General features: G+C 45.9%; 1 protein-coding gene across 3 annotated transcripts in view; it reads right to left on the bottom strand.

The window, feature by feature from the left end:
• LOC148687080 (uncharacterized) overlaps positions 1 to 13345 on the bottom strand; it is a 34638-nt gene that overhangs the window by 12891 nt on the left and 8402 nt on the right. Inside the window, exon 1 of one of the 3 annotated variants that reach the window (XM_088663540.1) lies at positions 1498 to 1824. The exons of the other annotated variants lie outside the window; for them this stretch is intronic. The gene's annotated coding sequence lies outside the window, so the exon portion shown is untranslated. Of the gene's footprint in view, positions 1 to 1497; positions 1825 to 13345 lie in introns of those variants that run through there. 3 annotated transcript variants of the gene reach the window in all.

Raw genomic sequence — 13345 nt, 5'->3', positions numbered from 1 at the left:
TTGGGGGCATGGCATGGTGCTTTAAACGTATGGAGTGTATACAGCCTTACCACCAACCAAAAGGCAGAAAGAAAGGCCAGGTGAATTTTTCATGGGAAGGGCATTCCACAATTGTGGGGCCACCACCAACAAAGGCTGCTTCTGTCATCATGGCCCATCTAATGTCACACAGGGAAAAGGGCAGAGCACAGGACCTCCGAAGCTGATCCTCAGTGCCCACTGGTTCACATGGGTACAAGCGATTACTGGGGTAACCTGGCCCCAAAGCCATTCCAGGTCCTTAAGAACTAATAGGAGCCATTCATGAAATAAAGCTCCAAAACAAAAGCAGACAACTATCACAGATGGAGCCACAAAACTCCAAATTTTAGGTGCCAGATCTCAAACCTGTCAGCAACATTTTGCATCAATTGGAAGTTTATGAGGCATTGGTTTTTGTTTTTTTTAAAGCAGCTTCCCATGAATAGCATTGCTGTAATCCACCCTGGAAGTAACAAGGACACCGATAACTGACGCCAAGGTGCCTCTTAAAAGATGAAATAAATGTGTATTAAATAACTTGCTGTCTCACTTTGGCGTTGTGAGACTGACATCCTTCCCGCTAACTTTCTCCTTTCCTCTCCCAGGCCCTATCTGCACTATGCATTTAAAGCAGTATTATATCACTTTAAACAGTCATGGCTTCCCCCATAGAATCCTGGGAACTGTACAGTAGTTTGTTCAGGGTGCTTAGAATTGTTAGGAGACTCCTATTCAACTCACCGAGCTATAATCCCCGGAGTGGTTTAACACTCAGTTCCCCTTCCCAGGGAACTAGGAGTTGTAAGGGGAATATGCATCCTCCGACAACTTCCCAAGGGCCAGTGACCAACACAGACTAGCACTTTTACAAGTTAATACTCTTCTCGCATTGTCTCATCTAGCTGGCTATGTTGTCCATGGAACTCCCTGCAAGAGGATTTGAGGCATGGGACGCTCTGTTCAATTCATGTACTGTGCTGGCCAGGTGAGCTTGGGCCTCTCCATCCCGTCCCCTTTGTGAACCAAGAGTGTACCTGAGACACTGCCTGCGGGAAGATCAGTGGCAACAGGAAGCTGATCCCCCCACCTCCCCCCAGCCCGATGCCCCAGGAAGCTGGTCCGCCATTACTGATCCTCTCCCCAGGGCACAGTTTGGAAAGCCTCCGATTTAGGCCCTGCCTCTTGGGGTGACAGCCTGCCTCTCTCTCAGTTCTTCTGCAATAACAGTTCCTGGTTACCGTGTGAATCCAGATCGCATTAAAGAACCCATGTCAAACCACATGGCATCTGGGCACACAAGTGCTCCGAGTTGAATTTTGCACACTTTTAAGTTTCTCCGATGACCCCCTGCTCCTTCCCTCCAGCATTAGTTCCCCATCTCTCTCGTCTCTCCCACTCAGCCCCCCCTCCCGCTGCCACTACTTTGTATCTTGCATCCGGGTGTCCCCCTCCCCTTCCTTCCTTCCTTGAACTCACCCGCGCCTTGCAGCCTTTGTGTCTGCCGCAGCCCTTCGATTGCTCCCAGGTTGGGAAGCGAGATGCAAGAGGCCGTTTCTCATGTCAGACCGGAGGCGGGAGGCGGGACGAGAAGGGAAACGGAGCCTCCCCCCCTTCCTCTCTCTCTCTCTCTCTCTCTGCAGATCTCATCTCAAATTTCCACAGGCCTTTCTAGGAACTAGAGCTTCGTAGGTTTAACCCTCTGAACTACTCAAAGTGGGAAAAACAACAACATCAACAGAGGAGGACGATTCCAGAGGGATAGTGGCCATGTTAATCTGTTGCAGTCAAGAGGACTTGACTCGCAGTCTTTTAAAGGCCAGAAAGTGAACAGCAGTGGGAGCTTTTCTTGGACTACAAAAGGCCACTTTATATATATACAGTGTGTGTGTGTGTGTGTGTGTGTGTGTGTGTGTGTGTGTGTGTGTGTGTGTATGTGTATGTGTATATATATATATATATATATATATATATATATATATATATATATATAATGTTGCTTTTCTAGCCCTAGCAAAGCCACTCTCAAATGCCCCCCCAATGTAAATATCAAGGAACGAAAATTTAAACGAAAGCCTTAAAAATAAAAAGAGAACAGAGTTCGCACTCCTCCAAAAGTCTTTTTTATTGTGCATGGCTAATGTTTTGTGCCCATGATGCTATTGGGCTGTCCACACACTATTCCACTTTCAATACTGTTTACATCTTCAAAGGTTTGGAGGCAGAAACACTGCTTTATTTCTAGTCACTGCATGTCTTGTGGCTTACTGCTGAAATCCTTTAACTTTTCATTCCACAAATGTTCTGGAGTATTATTATTATTATTGTCCCACTTTGGATGTGCTATAGCCCCTTTGGACAGCAATAATGTGGTAGCATTGGAGAAACATTTAACTAATGCTGTATTTCAAATTGCTGTAACCTGCTCATAGGCCTTACAGTGAAGCGTGCATAATGAATAACAACAACTGATAAAGTAGAATAAATCCACCAGCAACAAATAAAGCAGGTTAAATTCATAGCTGATACACCCTGATCAGTCACACCTGCACAATATATTTAAGACACATTTACACCACTGAATCCTGGGAACTGTAGTTTACCCAACACAGAGCTACAATTCCAAGCTCTTTAAAAACTACAGTTTTCAGGTTTATTTGATGAGAAGCCATGACTGTTTGAAGTGGTATAAGAATGCTTTAAATATATTGTTATTTTATTTCATTATTATTTATTAACTTTGTATACTGCCCTTCATCCAAAGATCTCAGGGCGGCTCACAGCATCAAAATAAAAGATAAAAACACAAAATACATAATAAAAACAGGAAGAAAAACAAAACAAAACAGTAACACCCCCTTTCCCTCACCTCCAAATATATGGTGCAGAAGTGACCTCTGGGTCATAGAATCATAGAATCATAGAGTTGGAAGAGACCACAAGGGCCATCCAGTCCAACCCCCTGCCAAGCAGGAAACACCATCAAAGCATTCCTGACTGATGGCTGTCAAGCCTCTGCTTAAAGACCTCCAAAGAAGGAGACTCCACCACAGTCCTTGGCAGCAAATTCCACTGCCGAACAGCTCTTACTGTCAGGAAGTTCTTCCTAATGTTTAGGTGGAATTTTCTTTCTTGTAGTTTGAATCCGTTGCTCCGTGTCCGCTTCTCTGGAGCAGCAGAAAACAACCTTTCTCCCTCCTTTATATGACATCCTTTTATATATTTGAACATGGCTATCATATCACCCCTTAACCTTCTCTTCTCCAGGCTAAACATACCCAGCTCCCTCAAGAGCATGCTGCAGAATACACCCACAATAAAATACCAGTCAGGAGGGTCCTACATTAAAAGCCATGTGGAATGTCTTCATTGCCTGCTTGAACACCACCAGGGATGTGGTGAGGACCAGGATGTTACTGCAGAAAAGTCCTTGCTCATGTCCCCCCCCCCCAAACTGGGACATGCAAGAGGGACCTGGAAGATTATCATAATTTACAGGGAGGTTCATATAGGACAGGGAAGTGGTACCCTCCAGATGTTCCTGGGCTAAATCTCCTATCATCCAATGGCCAGGGATTATGGGAGTCGAAGGTTCATAGGTTCCCAATCCCTGATATTGGAGAAAGCCACAAATCTATTGCCAATCCATGAAGTGTTTTTTTTTTGGGGGGGGGGTATTACATCTTAGGGATGGGAGATCCTGGCAAAACCAGCTTTTCTCATTTTCTAATTTCCCAGCCTTCTATTCCGTTCTCCACATTTCCACATCTGTGATATATGTGCGTGTGCGTGTAAAGCCCTCATGAAAATTCATCAGCATTTTTACTTCTCCTAATATATGTATCTTGGCATGGTGATTTTCCGAATATACACATTTTTATATAGCAATCCCCCACCCCCCCGCAATATAATGCAATTTTTGTATACTATTTTAACTGATATAGGCATTTTACTGCGCACTTCAGTCCAGTAAGTACAGTGGACGCTTGAGTTGTGAACGTGATCCGTGCGGGAGGCACATTCGCAACCCACAGCGTTTGCAACCCGCAAAGCACAATTTAATGCTTTTGTGTATGTGCAAGCAACGAAACCCAGAAGTAACCCGTTCCAAGACTTCTGGGTTCGGCGCGGTGCGCAATCCGAAAGCGCACAACCTGAAGCGGCCGTAACCCGACATATGACTGTATGATTTTTTTTGTAGAAGTCACTCTGCTAGAGAACTGTGCTTCAAAATTAAGAGAAGTACAAGTTTCAGAGTACAAATTTCAAAGGACAGCTGTGCTTCCATTTTCGTATTGTTTCAGTGTGAATTAGGTAGCTTAATATTTAAATGCGAACTGAATCAAAGATTTCCCCTTCCCCGATTACATACGCAGACTGGTACAAGGAGAAGCACTCCAAACATATACTGCATAATTATGTCTAAGCAGCAAATCTCAGAGAGGAAACACTGGATAATTAGGCAGTTTCATGAAACAAAGAGTCTTGGTGGCCCGAGCAAACAGATTTGTTAGGAATACAGGAAATTGACATTATTACAGGGTGCACATACCAAGGGTGGGCGTGGCCAGAGGCAAAAGCGGGGGGGGGGGGGACAACAGATACTTATTTTGTTATTATTAAATTTATATACCCCCTTCATCAAAAAAAATCTCAGTGTAGTTCACAAAATTAAAAATACGAGATAAAAGCAAAAATAAATAGTTAAAACAAAAACAACAAAACAATAACCCCTCCACCCACCCACAAATACATTTAAGAGGCTGTAGGATATTAAGCAGCAGAATGATTTTACCTTTCTACTGTACGCTACATTCCAGCCATGTAAAGCTGGAATGTAGGTAAAGTTATTTGGAAGCTGGGATGTAAAGCTGGAATGTAGGAAAAGTTATTTGGAATCATAGAATCATAGAATCATAGAGTTGGAAGAGACCACAAGGGCCATCCAGTCCAACCCCCTGCCAAGCAGGAAAAAGCTGGGATGTAAAGCTGGGATGTAAAGCTGGAACGTAGTTAAAGTTATTTGGACCTCCTTCCTTGGAGGTCTTTAAGCAGAGGCTTGACAGGCATATGTCAATAATGCTTTGATGGTGTTTCCTGCTTGGCAGGGGGTTGGACTGGATGGCCCTTGTGGTCTCTTCCAACTCTATGATTCTATGATAGCAATGCACATTTTTCCATCTAAGGGTGTTCTCACACTTCAAGTACACCTTCCAGCTGCACAAAAACATTCAAGGAGGGCATGTATGCTTTCTATACATAAAAATTAAGAGCCTAAGAAGAGTCCTGCTGCGTCAGACCAATGGCCCAATCTAGTCCAGCATCCTATTCTTACAATGGCTGACCAGGTGCCTGTGGGAAACCTACAAGCAGGACCTGAGGGGAGCAGCACAGCCCTTCTCCACTTGTGATTCCCAGCAATTGGCATTCAGAGGCATAGATCTCCTCTGACAGTCAAGGATATAGCCATAATGTCTAGTAGCTGTTGAGAGCTTTCTCCTCTGCAATATTTGTCTAATCCTCTTTTAAAATCAATCCAAGCTGGTGGCCATCATTGCTTCATGAGTTCCATAGTTTTAACGATGTACACATCAATCAGAAATTTGTGTCATAGCTTTAGTAAAACGACATTAAAATAAAAGGTGTCAAGATGCATGTATACCCTCATGCATAAGGTAAAAAGGTAAAAGGTAAAGGACTCCTGGACGGTTAAGCGACTATGGTGTTGCGGTGCTCATCTCGCTTTCAGGCCGAGGGAGCAGGCGTTTGTTCACGGGCAGCTTTCTGGGTCATGTGGCCAGCATGACTAAACCGCTTCTGGTGCAACGGGACGCCCTGACAGACGCCAGAGCACACAGAAATGCCGCTAACCTTTCTGCTGCAGCGGTACCTATTTATCTACTTGCAGTAGTGTGCTTTTGAACAGATAGGTTGGCAGAAGCTAGAAGAGAACAACAGGAGCTCACCATGTCACAGGGATTCGAACCACTGACCTTCTGATAGGCAAGCCCATCGGATATGCGCCCTCATGCATATCCAGTGTTAGTCATGCTCAGAGCAGACACAACTAACGAAGGTCAGTGGGAACGAATTTCAGTGGGTCTACTCAGTAAAACCTAGGATCTCCATCACAGTTGTTCCAAAATGGATTCCAGATAACTTTACCGCAAAAGAGGCTGCCTTCCAAGTCACATACCAAGGAGTTCCTTCAGGTAGGTAGCCGTGTTGGTCTGCCATAGTCAAAAATAAAAAATAAAAAATCCTTCCAGTAGCACCTTAGAGACCAACTAAATTTGTCATTGGTATGAGCTTTCGTGTGCATGCTGGAAGGAATTTTTTAACGAGTTCCTTGTAATAGAAAGCTTAATTTCTGTTCATTTTCTAATTCTTCATGTTTTAGTAAGGGCTTGAGATCTCCGATCCCTGTGCTCTGCAGGAGAGGACCTCCTGTAGTTATTACCACAACATGATATAGGAATCGGGCCTTTAGCATGTTAGTACCTGCCCTTAGAATCGGGCCCTTAGCATGTTAGTACCTGCCCTATGTTAGTACCTGCCCTTAGTAGGACCCAGGTGGCGCTGTGGTTAAACCACTGAGCCTAGGGCTTGCTGATCAGAAGGTCGGCGGTTCGAATCCCTGTGACGGGGTGAGCTCCCGTTGCTTGGTCCCAGCTCCTGCCAACCTAGCAGTTCGAAAGCGCGTCAAAATGCAAGTAGATAAATAGGAATCGCTACAGCGGGAAGGTAAACGGCGTTTCCATGTGCTGCTCTGGTTTGCCAGAAGCGGCTTTGTCATGCTGGCCACATGACCTGGAAGCTATACGCCGGCTCCCTCGGCCAATAATGCGAGATGAGCGCGCAACCCCAGAGTCGGTCACAACTGGACCTAATGGTCAGGGGTCCCTTTACCTTTTACCTGCCCTTAGAAGCCCCTGCCCCATTACAGATCAGACAAAGTCTCCATTGCCTATCGAAGACCTTCCTTTTTCAAGAGCCTTTTAAGTGGAGATATTTATCTCGTTTTCTATCGGCGTCGGATTTGAAATTGATTTTACATACAAAAGTGGTTTTTAATTGCTTTTACATATGAAAGCATTTCTAGTTGTTGTTGTTCTCACTTGCATTGGTTTTTTTTTCATTTTAATATATAGGTCACTGTGCAATTGCTTTTATTGCTGCTGGTTTTCATTGTGAAATTGCTTCGAGGCATTTTCTGGGAAGCAATTATTAAATGGAATTTAAATAAATAATAGCAAGCGTTCTCCAACACTGCAAGCATAAAGCTGATGTTCATGAATATGGCGAGGCACAGCAAAATTGCTTCCATCACCTACAGGGCTGGCTTGAGGCCTTTCCCCTGCCTGAGGCGGAAGGACAAGATGGTGCCTTTCCTCATTCCATGCAACTAAAGTGTTTGTAACACTCTTATACCAGTTTTAACAATCATTGTGTGTCCTCCACACACACACCCTGGCCAAATGTGAAAACTGTAGTTTGTTAAGCCTGTTGTGGACTGTAGCTCTGTGAGGGGGTTCTCCTAACAACCGTCAGCACCCTGATCATACCGTATTTCTCCAAAAATAAGACACCGTCTTATATTTATTTTTCCTTTAAAAAACCCCACAGTGGCTTATTTTCAGGGGATGTATTATTTTTTAATTACGCGTCCAGCCTCGCCTCTTCCTTGGGGCCCTCCAGAACTGCGCCTATCACTATGTCTTATTTTCAGGGTATAGCTTATATTGCGCAAATACTTAGAAATCCTGCTATGGCTTATTTTATGGGTATGTCTTATTTTAGGAGAAACAGGGTAGTTCCCAAGATTCTTTGGGGGAAGCCATGACTATTGAAAGTAGGCTTAAGAGTGCTCAAATTGTATGGTGTGGATGTAACCTGGCAGTGCCCTCCACTGCACTTGAGGGCCCAGCCGGCTAGCTGAGGGCAAAGTGCATGACACACACAGCCCTATCATACCAACACCCCACTGCTTTTGCTGCCTGAGGCAGAGCCCTCACTTTGCCTACAGCAGGTGTTGGCAACATGCTGCCCGCAGGCACCAGTGTGCCCACCGGTACCTCCCTAAGGCATGCACAAAAGGTCTCACCAAATATCTTGCTGAGTCCACGATGCACGAGGGACTGTTTACTTTGGCTAAGCATCCGCTACACTGAGCACACACATTCCCATGCCCACATTTTTAATGGACGCCAGAACTAAACCCCTTCTTTCCCTCCTATTCTGAACAGAAGAGAGGTGCAAAGAGCTTTGCTCAGTGAGCGACCACAGCGGTGGCTGGTTAATAAATAATAATAATAATAATAATAATAATAATAATAATAATAATAATATATTTATACTCCACCCATCTGGCTGGGTTCCCCTAGCCACTCTGGGGGGCTTCCAGAAATCCATCAAACATTAAAAGCTTCCCTAAACAGGGCTGCCTTAAGATGCCTTCTAAAGGTCTGGTAATTGTTTTTCTCTTTGACATCTGGTGGGAGGGCGTTCCACAGGGCGGGTGCCACTAACGAGAAGGCCCTCTGCCTGGTTCCCTGTAACTTGGCTTCTTGCAGCGAGGGAACCGCCAGAAGGCCCTCGGCGCTGGACCTCAGTGTCCGGGCAGAACGATGGGGGTGGAGGCGCTCCTTCAGGTATACTGGACCGAGGCCGTTTAGGGCTTTAAAGGTCACGTTTAGACCCCTTTCCTCATTTGATGGGGTGCCAGATTTGAGGATAGGGCACATATCCGCACCATTTGGTGTTCCTGTTTCTCTTCCTTCTCTTTCAGCTGTGGCAGCCATTTTGTCTCACGCCACGTTCCCATGGCAGCCATCTTGTGTTATGTCATGCATCCACGACACCCATTTTGTGACTGGTGCCCAAGGTGATTTCTCAAAATTCCCAGTGTGCCCACCAGCCCCAAAAGGTTGGTGGCTCCAGCTGGCACTGTACACGCTGCATACTCTTCTCAGCAATGGAGGTCCTGCTCCATGATCACCTACTTTCTGAAGCCTCACACCAAGGAGAGTAGCCCTGGTTTATTGTTCCCCTCACCCATTAAAAGCTTTTGGCAGCAGCTCCGAGTAGCTTTGCAATGCTGCCACACCCACACACACCGCAATTTTGTTAGCATTTTACAGACCGGTTTTTATTTTGCTGGCCTCTTTGTTACTTTTGCAATCTGTTTCAGTTCTGCTGCTTTTATTGTTTTTAATGATGGATGACTTTAATCTGTTGATTCCCTGGTGTGGGCTGCTTTGGTTTTATTTTACAAGAAAAGCAGGGCGCCAAACCATTAAATGAGATAAATAAATAATAATCTTAAGAGTCCCTGCCAGTTATGCGCACCTCTTAAAAAGTCAGACACAGAACCTCTGCCAGGAAGAAAAGAAGCAAACCTGATACAATTATTTTAAGCTTATTTTTAAAAAGAAAAGGGGGAAAAAGAGTAGGGGGGGGGGGCTTGCTTAAGGCCTCCTAATGAGCTTGCATCTGAGCGGATATTTACTAGGGCACATTCCCAATTCCTAGCTCAATTTTGTGGCTGCTGTGATACACTTGTGTGGTTCTACACCAGGCACCCCCAAACTGCGGCCCTCCAGGTGTTTTGGCCTACAACTCCCATGATCCCTAACTAACAGGACCAGCGGCCAGGGATGATGGGAATTGTAGTCCAAAACATCTGGAGGGCCGAAGTTTGGGGATGCCTGTTCTACACCAACATTTGCCACACTTTATTCTGCAAAAAGAACAAAAGAGCCTTGTGGCACCTCGAAGACTTAATACTTTTATTTTGGCACAAGCTTTTGTGAACTACAGTATGCTTCATCCTGTGCTTTGGATGAAGAGTGAGGGAAAGTGAAAAGGCTGTGTGTCTGTGCAAACGTGTGATGACTATGATCAGGTTCTCTACTGAAACCAGATATATTACACAAACCTTAGCACAAGAATGGGGAACCTGTGGCCCTCCAGATGTTGCTGGATAGCAACTCCCATTGGCCACAGTGGCTGGGGCTGCTAGGAGTGCTACATCTGGAGGGCCCCAGGCTCCTCAGCCTGCTTTAGCGATTGGAGGTGGTGGCCCAAGAAGAGACCTGTGGAAGCACAAGGCTTGCTTCCACAGCAATACAGTTGGGTCATGGAGGCCACGTTCACTTCTTATGTCTAATGCACTATATGATACCACTTTAAACAGCCATGGCTTCCCCCAAAGAATTCTGGGCGCTTAGAGTTGTTAGGAGCCTCCCTTTTCCCATCACAATGGTATAACCATCAGGGAACTCTGAGAAGTGTAACTCCCAGCACCCTTAACAAATCACAGCTCCCAGAATTATTTGGGAGAAGCCAGCACTTTTGACAGCAGTATCATAGTAATTTTAATGTATGGTTTGAATTTTTAGTAAAAGCATTAGAAACTTGAACCCGAAACCAGAGAGATGGATAGAGATAGACAAATCAGTTCATTTGTACTGTATTGTACTGCTGTACTGTTTTTAATATTCGGTTGGAAGCCGTCCAGAGTGCATAGTTGTCAAGTTCTCCCTTTTTTAAAGGGAAATTCCATTATGCTGAATAGGCTTCCTCGCGAGAAAAGGGAAAACTTGGCAGCTATGCCAGAGTGGCTGGGCAAACTCAGCCAGATGGGTGGGGTATAAATAATATATTATTATTATTATTATTTCATTTCTCTGCTTCTCATTTTTTTCACCTTCAGTTCTTCACATTTCCGTAGAAATCTGCCAGATTTTGTGGGGGGTGGAAATCCTAATGAAAAAGCTCGTTTTCAATGCAATTTTTCACATACTGAAATATTCACAGAGCTACCATTCCCAGAGCGGTTTTGCAATCAATCCCTCTTCCCAGGGAACTCTGGGAATTGTAGCTCCGGGAACGGAATAGGGTGTCTCCTAACAACTCTCAGCACCCTTAACAAATGACACCTCCCAGAATTCTTTGGGGGAAGCCATGACTGCTTAAAGTGGCATCCAAGTCCTTTAACTATATAGGGAGAAAGTGAGCTGGGAATCTTTCCCAGCCCTACCTGGAGCTGTCAGGGATTGAACCTGGGGACCTCCTGCACACCAAGCATATACTCTGAGTTAATTACTCCTCCCTCCCTCCCTCTCTCTGCTTGTGTAATTATTTTGAGAGCTCTGCCTTGCCACATTGGCTGCTGCAGTGGTAAATCCAGCTTTCCTCCACCAGCCCTTTACTGCTGTTATAATTTGTACCCTGCTATTTGGGTCATAAAATGCAGGCCGGGATATATATATATATTTAATTAAAAAAGAGAGGCACAGATCTTGCTGAAAGAGGCGTATGTCTCAGGGTATGGTGGGGAGTCTACATAGCTGGCCCGAGGAGAGGCCCTTCGCCATCCAGAATAGGGATGCAAGGGGGGCAGCGCAGTGTATCCTATCCTGGTTTATTTTGGGTCGGGGGGAGTTAAGAGGGAGGCATGTGCTCTGGTGCATTTGGGGCCTGCTGCTTCTTTATTGGTGCGCTTAGCCTAGAGCCAGAGACTGCCTTGCTTTTTATTAATCTAATAAAAGGATTTGACAGAGCACTTCTAATATGCAGAGTGCTCTTCCCCCGCCCCAAATTGCTCGTCATCCCAACAAACAGCAGCTTTTATGGGTCAAAAAGCAGGAATGGAAAAAAGGCAGTCTCTCTCTTTCTCTCTGCCCACCCCACCTTCCCCCAGAACCACATCCAGCCTCGGCAGCCATTAGCCACAGCTGCAAGATGAAACCCACAGAGTCAGAGACAGTGTACTTTTGAATACCAGGCAACAAATGAAGGAGAGGGAAGTCCGAAGCAGCAGTCTTCAGAGCTGGACCTCTGGTCCATGTAGTCATAACAAGAGCCCTGTCCTCATGGTGGCCAAGCAGGTGCCTCAAAAGCAAAACCTCTGTGCAACAGGGTTACCTGGCATACAGAGGCCTAGTGACCCTACAGACAGAACACAGCCATCATAGCAAGTACCCTCCATGAATTTGCCTAATCCTCTTTTGTAGCCACCATTGCATCTTGTGGGAGCAAATTCCAGTTTTAACTGCGGGTTGTGTGAAGGAGGACTTTCTTTTGTCTGTCCTGAAATCTTCCAACATTCTGCTTTATGGGGTGTCCCTGAGTTCTAGCATGATGAGTGGCAGCAGCTCTCCAGGGTTCCTGGGGTTGGACTAGATGACCCTCAGGACCCCTTCCAACTCTACAGTTCTATGATTCTATGACATTTCCAGCCCTGCTGCAACGTGTTATATGTAAGGCTGCCTCTCAAGACGATTCAGAAGCTTCAGCTGATGCAGAATTCGGCGGACAGATTGCTCACGGGTCAAGACAGTTTGAGCGTATCACACCAATCCTGGTCTGACTGCACCAGCAGCCAATTATCTTCTGGGCCCAATTGAGAGTGCTGGTTTTGACCTATAAAGCCTTAAACGGCTCAGTACTGCAATACCTCAAGGACCGACTCTCTCCACATAAAGCAACCCAGACTCTGCATTCAACATCTGAGACCCTTCTTCGTGTGCCTCCTTTGTGCGAGATCTGGAGGGTGGCAACACAAGAACGGGCCTTCTCTGTAGTGACTCCCCATTTGTGGAATGTTCTCCCCAGGAAGATTCGCCTGGTGCCTTCATTATATATATTTTAGGTGCCAGGCAAAAACATTCCTCTTCAACCAGGCCAGGGGTCCCCAAACTTACCCGGCTTTGGGCCGGTGCCCGCTGCACCGATCGCACGGTGGGTTAGAGGGTGGGGGGGCACGCGTGAGCACGCGCGCATACACGTGCGCACACGCTATTTCTGGTGCACTTCCAGGTGGGAGGAGTGCCGGAAATAGCTTGTGCACATGCGCACGGGCCTCCTCCGATCCGGAAGTGCGCCAGAAATGACGCTTGCGCATGTGTGCAAGCTATTTCCGGCACCCATCCAACCCAGAAGTGGGCAGCGGCGCCACGCCGCTAAGAGCGGGCGGGGGCGGGGTCGTTGCGGGCTGGATAAAAGACGCCTTCGGGCCATATCTGGCCCGCAGGCCGTACTCTGGGGACCTCTGAACCAGGCCTTTGGCTGATTAATATTCTAAAGCCTTTTACATGTGTCTGCAGGAAGCGGGGGACTATTGTTTTGATTTAATTATTTACTTGTGTTTTTATCCTGTATTTTATTTTGTAAACCACCCTGAGATCTTATGATGAAAGGGGGTAAATCAATCTAAGAAACAACAATAAATACCTGGAGATGTGGGGGGTTGAACTGGGGACCTTTTGCATGCGACGCATGTGCTCTACCACCGAGCTACGTACAGCCCTTCCCCAAATATCCT

The sequence above is a fragment of the Zootoca vivipara genome, chromosome 2, assembly GCF_965207765.1.
Source record: "Zootoca vivipara chromosome 2, rZooViv2.hap1.1, whole genome shotgun sequence".
Lineage (NCBI taxonomy): Eukaryota > Metazoa > Chordata > Lepidosauria > Squamata > Lacertidae > Zootoca > Zootoca vivipara.
Note: the sequence above shows the minus strand (reverse complement) of the source record. Positions and strands in the feature narration are given on the sequence as shown.